Here is a 13,311-nt window from a genome sequence, read left to right on the forward strand (position 1 = left end):
CTGATACTTCAATTTCTAAAAGCACTAGATAGTTATTATCTTAAAACTGCAGGACTAAGCCATGTATCTCCTTACCATTTGCTGAGTGAAGATTCATCATTTGCAGTCTTGTCAGTATCTTTATCTTCCTTTCTTCCGGCACTCACTTGGCCTTACGTGAAGATACTTTTCTTATTTATATATTAAATGCTTTCTTATGCTTTCAACGCTATGAAAACACTCAAGTCATGTAAAACATTTGACCTTTAGAGCTGAGACAATAACAAAATGCTACAGTATATTATGAAAATATAGTTGTTACAAAGTATTCAGTAAACTGGAAGTGCCAGAGTAAGGAAGCAATTTCTTTTATTTGAAATGTGATTTAGATCTATTTATGCAGTTTCTCTTACTTTAAATCAGATTATTTTCCAATTAATTATGCAAAGATTTCTTGGGGGGGGCGGGAAACAGGTTGACTTTCATGACTTCTTGAGTTAGAAAAGTATTCATGTCTCTGCTGCCACGTATGAATTCAATATGGACATTACAAGTCTTAAGAGGGAGAAGGATAATGAATTCTTTTTGCTAGAAAAAAAGTCTTACATTCTCCTACAGAAATGTTAGAGATCAGTTTCTTCCCACTGTCCACAGGTTCATGTCAGGAAGCCTGTAGTGATTTAAAAGCTGCCAGGTTGGAACTAATCAATCTCATGTATTTCCTTCTGCAGGAAAAAAAACCCAAAACAGTAAAAAGCCCATAGGATAAGTATAGCCAGTTTACCATTAGGATCTGATGGTTTTTCAGACTTTTCCAGGATACTAGAAATGTTTCTTTCCTCAAGAAAAGCAGCCATAGAATTCAAGAATGAAAAAAAAAAAACAAACCCAAAACCAACAAACACAAAACAAACCAAAACCAAACCCTAAATGAAGGAAAACTTGAAAACTGGAACAATCTTCTAAATCTCATCATCAGTCCTCTTTGATCTTCAATTACTTCTTTACAATTAAAAATCCCCCTACCACTCAGAAACATTCTCAACCAGCTGTTAAGGACTGCAAAGTTTGACTAGTTTAAAAACCTTTAGTGTAAGTATTATTAGGCTTGATTGTGCCTTGAATAAGTTTCACTAATTTTCCACAACAGAAACTCATTTGATATTAATCTTTGCAAACAAACAACACAAATAAGAAGGCACTCTTCATTTTGACCAAAAAAGTCTCTTGATATTGGCTTACCTAAACTTGGTTTAACGTCTTTGATGTTAAAAGATTCCAGACACATACAAATATAACCAATGCATAAATTTAATCCAATAAAGCAAACCATTGTCTGAGTTGTTTCATATAACTTGTGACACACTTCAGTTGTTATATATGCTAAAATTGATTGAAATCCTGACTGTACTTGCCTTCAGAGAGATAGAGAAGTCCTAACTCTGTCAATGCAGAAAACAAATGTTGGGTGTTTTTTTTCCTAGTAAGCACAGGTTTCATATTAGCAGTGAATTTCTAATCAACGTAATATGATATAATCTCATTTCTTACTCTGAAGCAGAAAAATATGCAATCTCTAGCAACTTCTTCTGAGGGCAAGTACAATTCATAATGAAAATTAATTTCATATTTCTATTTCCTATCTCCTACAAATAACAAATACTTGTAACACAAGGACAGATGTTTTTAATATATTCTGTTATCAGATTAGAAACACAAGCAAAATGGATGGAACAAAATCCACCAGGATAAAGGACACAATGCATAATGCTACACTCCTATTAGCATAACAAAAATGTGTAAATTATATTGGTGCTGAGAAAATTGGGAATACTGCTTAAACAGAATCCAGATGGAAGATATTTGAGAATGTTATGAAACCTAATCTTCACATTCCGTTACTAAAACAAGAAATTACTTAGTAGTAAACAGTTGCTCTGAATCAAAACTCATTGGAGAATATTGTAAGAAGGCAAGTAAGGAAAGTAAGGTGTATCTTTAGAAAATGTCTACCTTAAAAACAAATTTTATAACTTAGTTCTATTTTCCAAGAACAAAATTAGAGCTCTGAGATTCCTTCAATAGTACCATTTGCCATTAGAAACAAGCAAATGAAAAAAATTACATGTTTTAAAACAACATAATGGATAGGATGGAACAAATATATTTTATTACACAAACAATATTGGACTTCCTAATAATGTAACTGATGAAAACTGTAAAGGTTTGGCAACTCTTTTGGAAAGCAAAACTAGCAAACCTTCATAACACAGCCATGAAGTTACACTCATTACATTTATGTAAGACTACAACTTCCTACCCTATATTAAAATTCTATTTCCTAGTGAAGTATCATCTTACTATTGCAGTTTGATGAGATTTTTTTTTTTTTAATCAGATTCCATTAGTATGTGGAAGATGCATGTGTTTCCAAGGTACAGCTGAAGTTAATCCAGGTAAAACTGGAGACAATCCAAGGTAAACCTGAAATTAATATGGAAATTGGGTCAGATTCTGGCCTTGAAAATATTTTTTTTTTAATTTTCAAAGACTTCTTAAGGGAAGCAGTCAGCTCATCTAATTTCTGCTAACTAAAAACTTAAGCACCTTCTTTTCATTACTAGGCTCTCTTCTTAGTCAGAGGAGAGAGACATGAGCACCTCACAGCAACAATTTCTCTCACCCTAAAATAAACATGTAAGAAGTTAGAGCACTGTCTAGGGAAGAATCTGTCTCTTGAGGTGTTATGTAGATAAAGTATGTCATCAATTACTTAGACTAGATTTATAATTTCAAGAGAACTAAATTTAGTAAAGACTAAATTCACACTGACTCATAATGAGTACATTATCTAATCAATAAGTTTAAAATATAAGAATCTCTTATGTTTTAGTTAAGTTTCTCCTTTTATGCTGAATGGAAAGAGATCAGACAGAGAGGGAAAATGTTTATCCCAGGGCTGTATTTATGAAACAAACGCATCCTCCATCAGTCTCTCTTTTGCTAAGTACATGAAGCTTTTATTAATCAACCTACTGTCCCATCTCAGACGTTTGTTCTGGCCTGAATCACATACTGATGACAAGAATTGTCAGTTGTATCCTGGGCCTCTGATGTGACTAACTGCACATCTTTATCAGAAAAACCCTTCTCCTTGCACAAGCAAGAGAGGTATGTGATTTTCTTACAGCAGGAGATTAGACTCTTCTACTTGTTTTGTGAATATCTAGATCTTTCTCTTTCGTTACTAACAACTAAAAGATCTGAACATTCAGTAAAACTTATGTGGACTGGTGATGCATGCAATTATGGATTTTAAGCTTTGTTTCCTAAGTAACTGAGAAATATATAATCACAATCTGAGTTTTTTGTGCATGTGTCTGTCTCTGCCATTCTCTAACTCTCAAAAAACCTTTTAAAAGTAGTGTCCAAGCTCAATTAAACAAAACATCAGCGAGACTGAGGTTTCAGAGATAATCAGTTCCTACATATTTTGTGAATACAAGTGGACAAATAGAGGTTCTACATTAATTCCTTCCAAAGGTTGTTAGCATGAATTCAGCTTTTTGTGGACATCAGAAAATCTGAGATAATCTTAAAGTTCTTTGGAGATCATACGCTAACTTAATCCCTCATCAGAAATTTACATCTCTCTGGTTTCATCTGTATAATCTTATCTCCAGTTAGTAGCGATGGGCTTTCACAGCTGTCCCTAAAGTCTGAAAATTACTTACTTGTTAGTAATGATGACAACATTGAATGTTTCAACAGAAATACTGAGACCAGATCTTATTTGTCAATTTTTCTTTCACTTTATATTCAAAGCTGAAATGTAATTTAGGGTAGTTTCCAGTTTACATTTGCAATGTTCAGGTTGTAATGGCAAAGTTTAAAAATAACGTTGATGCCTTAAAAAATGCAGTAGAACTAGTGAGACTAGCTCCAGGGGAGCACTTGCCTTTACAAATACAGTACCTTTCATTGTCTTCCATTCATATGTTAAAAATCCTGTTTCCAAATACACACAGACAATTCAAATACTTTCATCACAAAAGAATCAAAATCTGGACAAAGCTTAATTCTTCTGTATTTGCAATAGAAGCATATTCAATAAAGACAAAACTACCATGCTGCATGGGGTAGATGAGATACAAAGAACCAAAAGAACCAAGAGAAATATATTGGGAGAGACAAACCGATACATAATTTGAGATCTGTGCCTCATTTTTTTTTTCAAAGAAAGTATTTTATAGGAAATGAAATAAATTGTATGGAAAATGGTTTTTAACCCCCAAAAACTGCATTTCACTGACATCTGAATTATAATTGCATAGAAGTAAAGATTCAAGCAAACGGTTAATGATTTAATTTTAAAACTCTTCACTATGAAATTAACAAATATAATTTAATTGCAATTTCTTGCATGATTAATAGGCTAGATTTTCATTCTTAATTCCATCATGCAGTCTGTTAAATATGGCCTTTTTGTTAAATTATTTTAATTTCCTGAGAGATCAAGCTGCTATTGCATGCAGATTGTGTTATCTAACACCTCATATTATTATTTCTAATTTTCATATCTATTTGATTAACGGTTTACTTTGATCAATCTTATGCACTAGGAAGACACAAGCTGATCGTCTTTATGCCCTCAAGTAGAACTTCTTGGACTGAGGGAGCATGATGATGGGATTCAGAATACAGAAGTGTGCTGATGTAAAGTTAAGTGTATTATAAAATCTTTACTCCTACCAAAAGCTACCCTGCTTTTAATTTTAATAGTGAAATAAAAGCCACAGACAATCAACCATAGGCACATATATTTGCAAGGTGTATTGCAAAGTGAGAAATTATTTTTGGGATTTAATGATTAGCTTTTTTTCCATGGATATTTATGTTTAAAGGTGTTATGGTTCTGAAGTCATATTCATTGCCTTGCAGTCTTTTCTTCAAGATTCACTCTACATAAGTCTTGCTCCAGGGAAAGGAATTTTTTGCAGCCCAACAAGATGTGGAAATCAGCCATGAAAATAAGCAAATCCCTAAGATGTTGAATGTTTTCAGAAGGCACTAAGGGTAGACACATTGACAGGACTGCTGTTACTGGTGTCATGTTCATAAGCGTGAACCCAAGCCAAGGCAGGGAGCACATCATGCTGGGCAGTCCAGTTCTGCAGTTCAGTCTAAGTTCATGAGACAGAGCAGTACTGACATGGGTGCTGTTCAGAGGGGTGAGGCTGAGAATGCACACAGGTCCTGTCTGCAACCACTTCTAATAAACAACAGTGGCTTAGAACTAGCAGCATTCAAATGGCTTCTCTCTGGAGATTCCTTAGCAAGAGGAAGAACTTGTAAACATGTGTAATAGCACTGAGTTATGCCTGTTACCATACAAGCATCTACATGCATGCCTCAGATACTCCAGACAATTCTAAGTTTATTTACAATACAGCACTACGCACAGCTGTACTTAACCACCTCCATTTGCTATCACAGAATTTACAAAGTGTTTCCCCTAAAACCACATACATTGCACTCCATCTCAAAGAATTCTCAGTGTTTGGGAATGAGAGATGCAGAGTGACAGCTGATCAGGAAATTTTATTTCAATTTTCAAGACAGATAGCTATAAGAGCTATACCTTTCACTCCAGGAGAAGTTTCTGCCATAGAAGCCATTGGTGCCTCGTAGAAGAGTTGGAAATTGGTACAGAGGAACAAAATGCACGTACCTAGAAAAGAGACAGGAAAGTTGCACTTTCAATGGAGCCACACTGTTCACTTTTTCCTCCTGTTTTTACTGATTGTTCAGCTAATGCCCAACAATTATCTATGAAAGCAAGATTGCTTAAAAAATCTTCACAGATGTTAATTTTTATTCATTTAAATATATTATATGAGTGAATATTTGCCTTTTCTAGGTTAATTTTAAAGTATATACGTTTTTATTTGTATTTAAAATGCAGTTATATGCATATGGCCTTTCTCATTTTACTGTAGTATATTTTAATTAAAATTAGTTTACTGTTTAACAGAAACTTTGTCAGCTCCATGAAAAATTTAGAAATCCGTTTGCTTATCGATAAGATTTTAAATATTTATCTTTTTTCTACAATATCTTTCAATATCTCATCATTAAATGATTACTCAGGTGATTTAAGACTGAAAAAGCATTTTCTAGCAAAATGTCAAATAATATGAACGGAGACTGGTAACAAACACTGCTAATCCAGCCTTACACACTGCAATATAGTGGATACAGTCTAAACAATTCTCTTTTAATTTCACTTTTTATTTACTCAAGCCTTTTTCCCATAAACTTATAGTTTCTAACTTTTATTATTGCCAGACACATACCAGCAGCTGCTCCAGATCATCTAGGTAGAGATAATTTTTAAATTTCTTACAAATGTTGTCGTAACAAGCTCAACGTTAAACTGTATGAGCTTGAACCTCATTCCATTAGCAATTTTCTAAATGCATACTGTGTACACATTCCTGAGGAACAGCTGAAAATTACACTTCATAGGCTGAGATAAACGGTAGGTGCACTGAACTGTAAACTGCTAGAGTGGTTAACTATGACAAGCATGGCTAGTAACTGAATTTCTACTCTCTCTCCAAAATCTGATTTCAAATTACAAGATACTTGATACTGTATGTTTATACTGTGCATTTACTGAATTATAAAAGCCTCACCAAACAAGACGCCCTTAAGGCAGAAACTGGCAGTGTGGCATCATGACAGTCCCTCATTATTACTTTAGTATTTGATGCCAGCGTGCTCAAGATACACAAGCAGTGTGGGACCAATACACATTTTGCAAGCTGAATAAGGCTTCCACTTTTTATTCAAAAAGCAAAACAAAGGTAAAGACAGTCAGTATTCTGCCAGACATCTGATAACCACACTCTACTCTGTGGTGTGGGCTCTCAACATAGATAAAAATAAATGTGCCAGAGAGATGCAGAACTGAGCTTTGACGTCTCTGGTCCCTTCAGCTAGGCTGAAACTAGACAGTCGGGTTTCACAAAGTATTCACAGAAAATAACTCATTCCAATAATTCAATTTAATTGACTGAATGAATCAACAGTTTTGTTATTTCTGTAAAAAGCTGGTCATGTTTTGAAGATCTGAACAAAATGACAGTTAGTCAAATCAGTTTCATTCTAAATTCCTCTGCAGAATAGCTTCCCTCAACTATGGATTAGTAAAACTGGAGTAACTTACAGACATTTTCACATTCTAGCTGCACCACATTTTTCTGGTCACCATTTTCTGAGAGCCTGGTCCAGGGCAAGTATGTGTCAGCATAGCTTATGATGGAGAGAGAAAGGCATGCAATAGAAGAAAAAAAATTCTACATATTTACAGTGAAAACTAAAAATGCATGCTTCATTGCTCAGATAACATTTATATACACACATTTTTACTTTTATGTTTTACTTGATGCAATTATGAATTACGGTCTTTTGCAAAGAGAATTAGAAGGTTATGAATGCATCGAATGATACGTCCTTTGGAATAGGATTTGTAAAATTATTGTGCACAATATGCAATAGGAATTCTTTTTTTTTCCTGTTGAAAAACAGGAAAAAGTTAAATAAAGGTATCCAGGGGTTCAGAAACATTTACTGTGTCAGACAATTCAATAGAAAAGGGCTCTACTGTATTATTACTTTTTTCTCCACTGGGGAGACCACATATGCATCATATTTTTTCCTTGCTAGTATTTTTCATACAAAAGGCAGCAATATACATTTTGAAATTTTGTAGGTATTAGGATAAGGCATCTAATTCTAAATGTAACTCCAACATTTCTTGAAGCTCAGATATGCACTGCATCAGGGGAATTATACATTTATTAGTTTCAGTTAACTCTCTTTTCTGCACTCTCTTTTCTGCTTCATTCTTTTCTGTAACTTTATCAAGCAGGGCTGATTTTTCTTTCTATTTTTTTGATTTTAATAAAAAAGCTATTTTGGACTACAACTCTTCATGACAATTAACAGCTTAAAGCATGTGCCAGGAAAAGTTTACAAAGTCCGATAGTAAAGTCTTGACAATGCAAAATCTTGGGTGCTTTTGACATTGGATATGTGTGTTGCGGGTAAGTGATGTCAGAATAAAACCACCAGATAGCAATCGGCAGTCTTACAAGAGAAGCTCTGTAAAACTCCTCAAAAGCTTGCCATCATGGGCCTGATTACAGACTCCAGTGTGCAGTTTTACATTAGAAAGAACATGGGGTACTGTCTTAAAATGTACCGCAATGGTCTGAGTCACATCATAGTTAAAAAGAAGTAGCAGAAGCAACACACCACTGTAAGACACAGTAGTATATCTCCTGCACAACACTTTCTATGTATGCCCTAACCTAAAATAAAGTCCTATACGCATCAGCTGCTGCAAGCAGTGGTTACATTTGCAGAAAAAAATGGTGTGACATAATAGGATATACCTTTGTATAACATCACTCTTTCTTCCCTGTGGACGGAAAACTGCCCCACAGGCCAAGCTGCAATCAGATTTTCCAGGACAGGCAATGGTCAAATTTGGGGAATGTACAAGACTCATTGCTGACAACTGAGAAGCTATTGCGACCAGTTTAAATCACTGTTTTTAATTATCCCTCAACTAATGACCTAGTTCCATGGAACATGAGTATTTTACAGAGGTCTTACCCTGTTAAAGCAACTGAATAACACAGACAGCATACCTGACAGAGACAGAAAGCCAAACAAGAGCTTGAATCTTCAGTCATCACTCACATAAACACTCATAGTAAACGCAGGATCTCAAAGGGATCGAGCCTGGATTAATAAGAGAAACGGGATCATTGGAAACACTGTTTCCTCAGGACTTGTGCCTCCAAAGATGTCTCAGATGCTTGTGAAGTAACGTATCTGTGCCTAAGACAGAGTTTCTTCTCTTTTTTAAAATTTCTGTCCAAATAAGCAAACTAAAGGCTTGAAGTTTCTAGCTCCTCAGAATTCCAAGACAGCATCTGTGCATGTGAATAGGAAGCATCCAGAAGATCCCAGGCACTGAAACCTTTCATGAACCATGCTCCAACAAAGAGCAGCATGTTTGCACCCGAGAGTATATTGCCCCTGGAGTTTCAGAAGTCTGACCAGACACAGCCAGGGACACAAAGACTGGGTCCATTTTAAGTGGACTGATCAATCACAGTGCTGCGCGGTAAAGGACCAACTTAAGAGCAGGTTACAGAGAGAAAAAGCTCCATTAGACCTTTGAGGTCAAAATGACCTTCCTGCCTTTATTTGCCTCTTTCTCAGTGTTTTCCTTTCCTGAGATCGTTGGAAACTTGCAGCATCTGATTTACTCTGTTGCTTAACAGATGGGCTCTGCTGGCAACTTTCATGGTCTGAGTGCCATTCTTGGCTGTTGCGCCAAAAAAAGGCAATTCTCTTCTCACCTTGTGTAGCATTTTTAATTTGTCTTCCAGGTTTCTCTATTGCTGCTATTATATAAATGAAATTTATCCCCAAAGTTGTATTTAAAATATTTTGATAATTTAAAATTAAAAATAGCTGTTAAACATAAATATATAAGAAAAAAAGACGACTGTTATTTTGATCCTTTGTATTTGATCATTTGAAAGTTGGAAGAAGGAGAAAAAAATCTTGGTCCTTACCCCCAACAGAGAGAAACTAATTCAAATCTCCCGTGTTTTGAGTCGATGATTGAAACATTTGTGATTATACTTAAAATGAACAGGTTTTGTTGGGTTGTTTTGTTTTGGTTTTGTTTTTCCTGTGGCTGTATTTTAGTAAGGATGAGCCAAGCTTAGTTAGCCACTGCTACAGAGCGTGCAGTGTGTGCACAGCCCTCGTTTTCTGCTTTCAGACGGGTAAAGATAGTTAACGACCGGCTGTGGGGCACATGTCTCAGGTTTACACAGAGGCCAGAAATTAGGCACGTGCCTGCGCCTGCTTTTCCTAACTGATTTGCTCCACATTTCTTGTGGGATTTTGGATTATTGTTCCGAGGCACTTAACCTACCTCCACCATCTGTACTGGCGCAGTGGGTGCCTAATGTAGACAGTGCAACTTTAAGGCATTGCAACAATCGAGTTGGGGGAATTAACTAAGACGCTTCAGATTTTGCCCTGGGTCCGCAAACTGGCTGTCAGATTCAACTGACTGTTTACTACAGTTGCCCTTCATTAAGGTAATAAAATACATTTTGCAATCAAATAACATATCCAGTACACTACAACATGGAAGAAGGGACTTAAGTTCTTCTTCAGACTAGTTGAAGACTAGACTCTAGTCTTAGATTTGTAAACAAACGAAAGAAAATCTCATTCATCATTGGAAGCATTCTTATTATATTCTGATAGGGTTATCACATCCTTTTAGAGACAAGCTATTACCACGTCCATGTTTTAGTAGAATTTATACAATTGGTAAAAATATATATTTAGTCTTAGATCTACACTTTACAGTATTCTCCAGCATTTTGCTTTTGCTTGTCTAGTTCCTTTATTTAGCTAATTTCCTGCTGAGCTTCTCTCATCTCCCCAGTTCAAGTTGCAGGGAGATCAAGAGAAAAATCAAATCCATCCACTTTACATGTCTTGAGGCCAAACATCTGCCTGAATGGGATGCAAAATATGTTGAAAGATTGTGCCTTGTTGCTCATGACTTGTTTTTTTCCCTCTTCAGATGCCTGTGATGCATTTCATTTAAAGTTACTAAAATGAATTTTAAAGGATGCATCTTACAGACTGTAAGCACGCTGCTTCATTTTGACTAAATTCTCTTAGGACCCAGTAAGTGCAAAAAGCCATTGAAAGTATAAGACTGTTTCTCTAGATGAAAGGTTACATCAATGTACAAAACCTCTAATTTTAAAAAATAAAATATAACAATAAATAGACTATCCTGTGTTCATGGAAGGTTATTATAAAGAAGTCAAGTCTTTTTTTGACTCAGCCTTCAGTTACAAATAACCTGCTATGGCACACACAAGAAGATTAACAGATGGATGAGTTACAACTAGATCTTAATAACAACAGACATCATCTGTGTCACAGCCTTCAGGAAAAAAAGTGCTTGTTGCCATTGTCTTTGGATCCTCTGTTACAATTAAATGTTTCTTTAGCATACGTAAAAAAACCAAACCATGAGTATTACTCAACGTTTGGGGTGTTTTGCTTGTTTTTCACCCAAAAATAAAATGGTAAGGCTTCCTATTCCTTTAACTCAACCTTAATGTATATTTTGTTTTGGACAACACACACACAAAAACTCTAAGAAGAAACAAGGTGAACTAAATAAAAGAGAAAAAAAACCCACATCCACTCAGAGTAGTCACATTAACAGTGGTGAGCAGTGCAGCTTTGAGCTTGCTTCCTTCTTTGACCACTCTGCCTGGCTCTCTGCAAGAAACAAGTGTACCGTCACTCAGAATAACGTAACACTCAATCTCTTCTTCCACCGAAAACAGATCAGCTTAATTTCACAGGGAAGGCAAGAATCATTAAACACTTTAGACAGCTATGCAAATGTCCTTTGTTTTACAGTCAAAAAGGCAAGATATTTTCAGCTAGACTGTACACAAAAATTAACAAGGAGATCAGACTTTAAAAAGAAATTAATATGAAGGACTTCTGTTCATTTCCACTTTCCTGAAATATGTATCATTTTTTAAAACACATCAGGGTTTTTGAAAGGCTATGAACAGACTTCCTGCTAAAATACAGAAAAACATAGCAAGAATTATGATTTTTAGTCAATCTTTAGCAGTAATTCTCCTCTGCATTGAAATAGATCTTATCTAAGAAAGTAACTTTACAAAAATGGATCAAATGAGGTGAGAAAAAGAGTAAGATTAAACAGAAGCTTTACAGAATGTGTGAACAGTTGAAGTAATGAAAATTTAGAAAGCATGTAGTCACCACAATACATGAAAATGTGAAGACATTCTTGAATCTTTGTCTAGAGAAAAAAACCTGAAAAATTATTTTTAAGTAGTGAAATGTAACTTAGGCCATTATGTGACACTGAATTCTGACCCAATGTTTCTTTATACCTATTCCTTTTTGACTAGACAGTTCAAGGGTGTTTTTTTCTCTTGCTAGATGAACTAGCTAGGAAAAATATCACAATGTTAGTACACATTTTACAACCTACATTTCTCCTTCCATTTTGGCACGGCTGCTTCACACAACATGCTTGTGAACAGCAGAATGAGATGAGATGACAAAATAGCTTACAACACTATTACAGGCTAGGAGAGGAGAAGGAATGGGTATCTTACATCTATTTGTGGTTTACGCTGCTGCCAATCACTGCAGCATCTCAGCATGATCTCTGACTTCTTTTAACACAAATTCTCTGCCTTGAAACTGCTGTACCAATTGGAATTAAAAGGGAGTTTTCCTTCATAGCGAACATAAATATAAACAAACATCTGCAAAATAAGCAGATGAAATACATAATGAAGGTTTTTCGGACTTCAGGCAGAAATAAGCCTTATTCTTCAATGCTGCTATTTCTTTCCATAATTCAGTTTCTCAGTTTTCTTCAGTGCTTTTCTAAATAGAATTCTAAATGCATAGACTATTGATTCAATTGATTCTATTGGCTATTTCATGTCAACCTGTATTTAGATGATACAAGGTGGGTATGTCAGAGTTAATTTCATTTTCAGCACACTTTGTGGCTAAGCAGCAGCAGGGGAAAAGAATAGACATCATTATAAAAAAATCATTCTAAGTTTGGGCTTCATTTTATTCCCTCAAAGCATGAGACTTATTCTTTTATAATATATATTTTCCACCTTCATGAGTTTTCCTCTCCATCTTCCTTTTGTCCATTGGTACTTAAAGATGTTTCATGTTTATAGCATATTTCTGATGTGATCTCACTGATGCCGTGGTTATTTCTGAAAAACATGGAAATCAGCGAACCAAACAATGAAATTACATGTTTATATTTTCGTATTTAGGATATGCTTTCACCTAATACCCATTTAAGTGCTGTATAAATCAACGCAGGAATCATATAGAATTCCACAAAACAAGATGACTCCTTTTTCTTTTCAATATACCAAGACTTCTTTATGCAAGCAATGATTTTCCTTCTCATTCCCCCTCTTTTCCTCACCCTCCTCAAACATACATTAAGCCATGAAACAAACACTCAAGATACACAGAAAGTGAGAATGCCAGGCAGCACTGAGATTGCAGATGGGTCATGGGACTGCATACAACCTAAGACAAGTGAAATTTCTTTTTTATCATTTTATAAGAAGAAAAAGCCTCTACAAAAACTGGAGAAAATACTGATGTTGAGTTTGC

The 13,311-nt window shown here is 35.2% G+C and overlaps 1 long non-coding RNA gene across 1 annotated transcript; it reads right to left on the bottom strand.

Annotated features, from left to right (window-relative positions):
- Positions 1 to 1,395: 1,395 nt before the first annotated feature.
- Positions 1,396 to 12,874, bottom strand: LOC148051566 (uncharacterized). The gene is made up of 6 exons (XR_015699928.1): positions 12,792 to 12,874; positions 11,306 to 11,388; positions 8,700 to 8,793; positions 7,211 to 7,296; positions 5,621 to 5,710; positions 1,396 to 2,463 (listed from the first exon to the last, which is right to left on the bottom strand). It is a non-coding gene; the product is annotated as an uncharacterized LOC148051566 (long non-coding RNA).
- Positions 12,875 to 13,311: the final 437 nt, after the last annotated feature.

This window comes from Nipponia nippon, unplaced genomic scaffold (genome assembly GCF_047370975.1).
Source record: "Nipponia nippon isolate SJK-2023a ecotype South Korea unplaced genomic scaffold, ASM4737097v1 scaffold_6, whole genome shotgun sequence".
Classification (NCBI taxonomy): Eukaryota; Metazoa; Chordata; class Aves; order Pelecaniformes; family Threskiornithidae; genus Nipponia; species Nipponia nippon.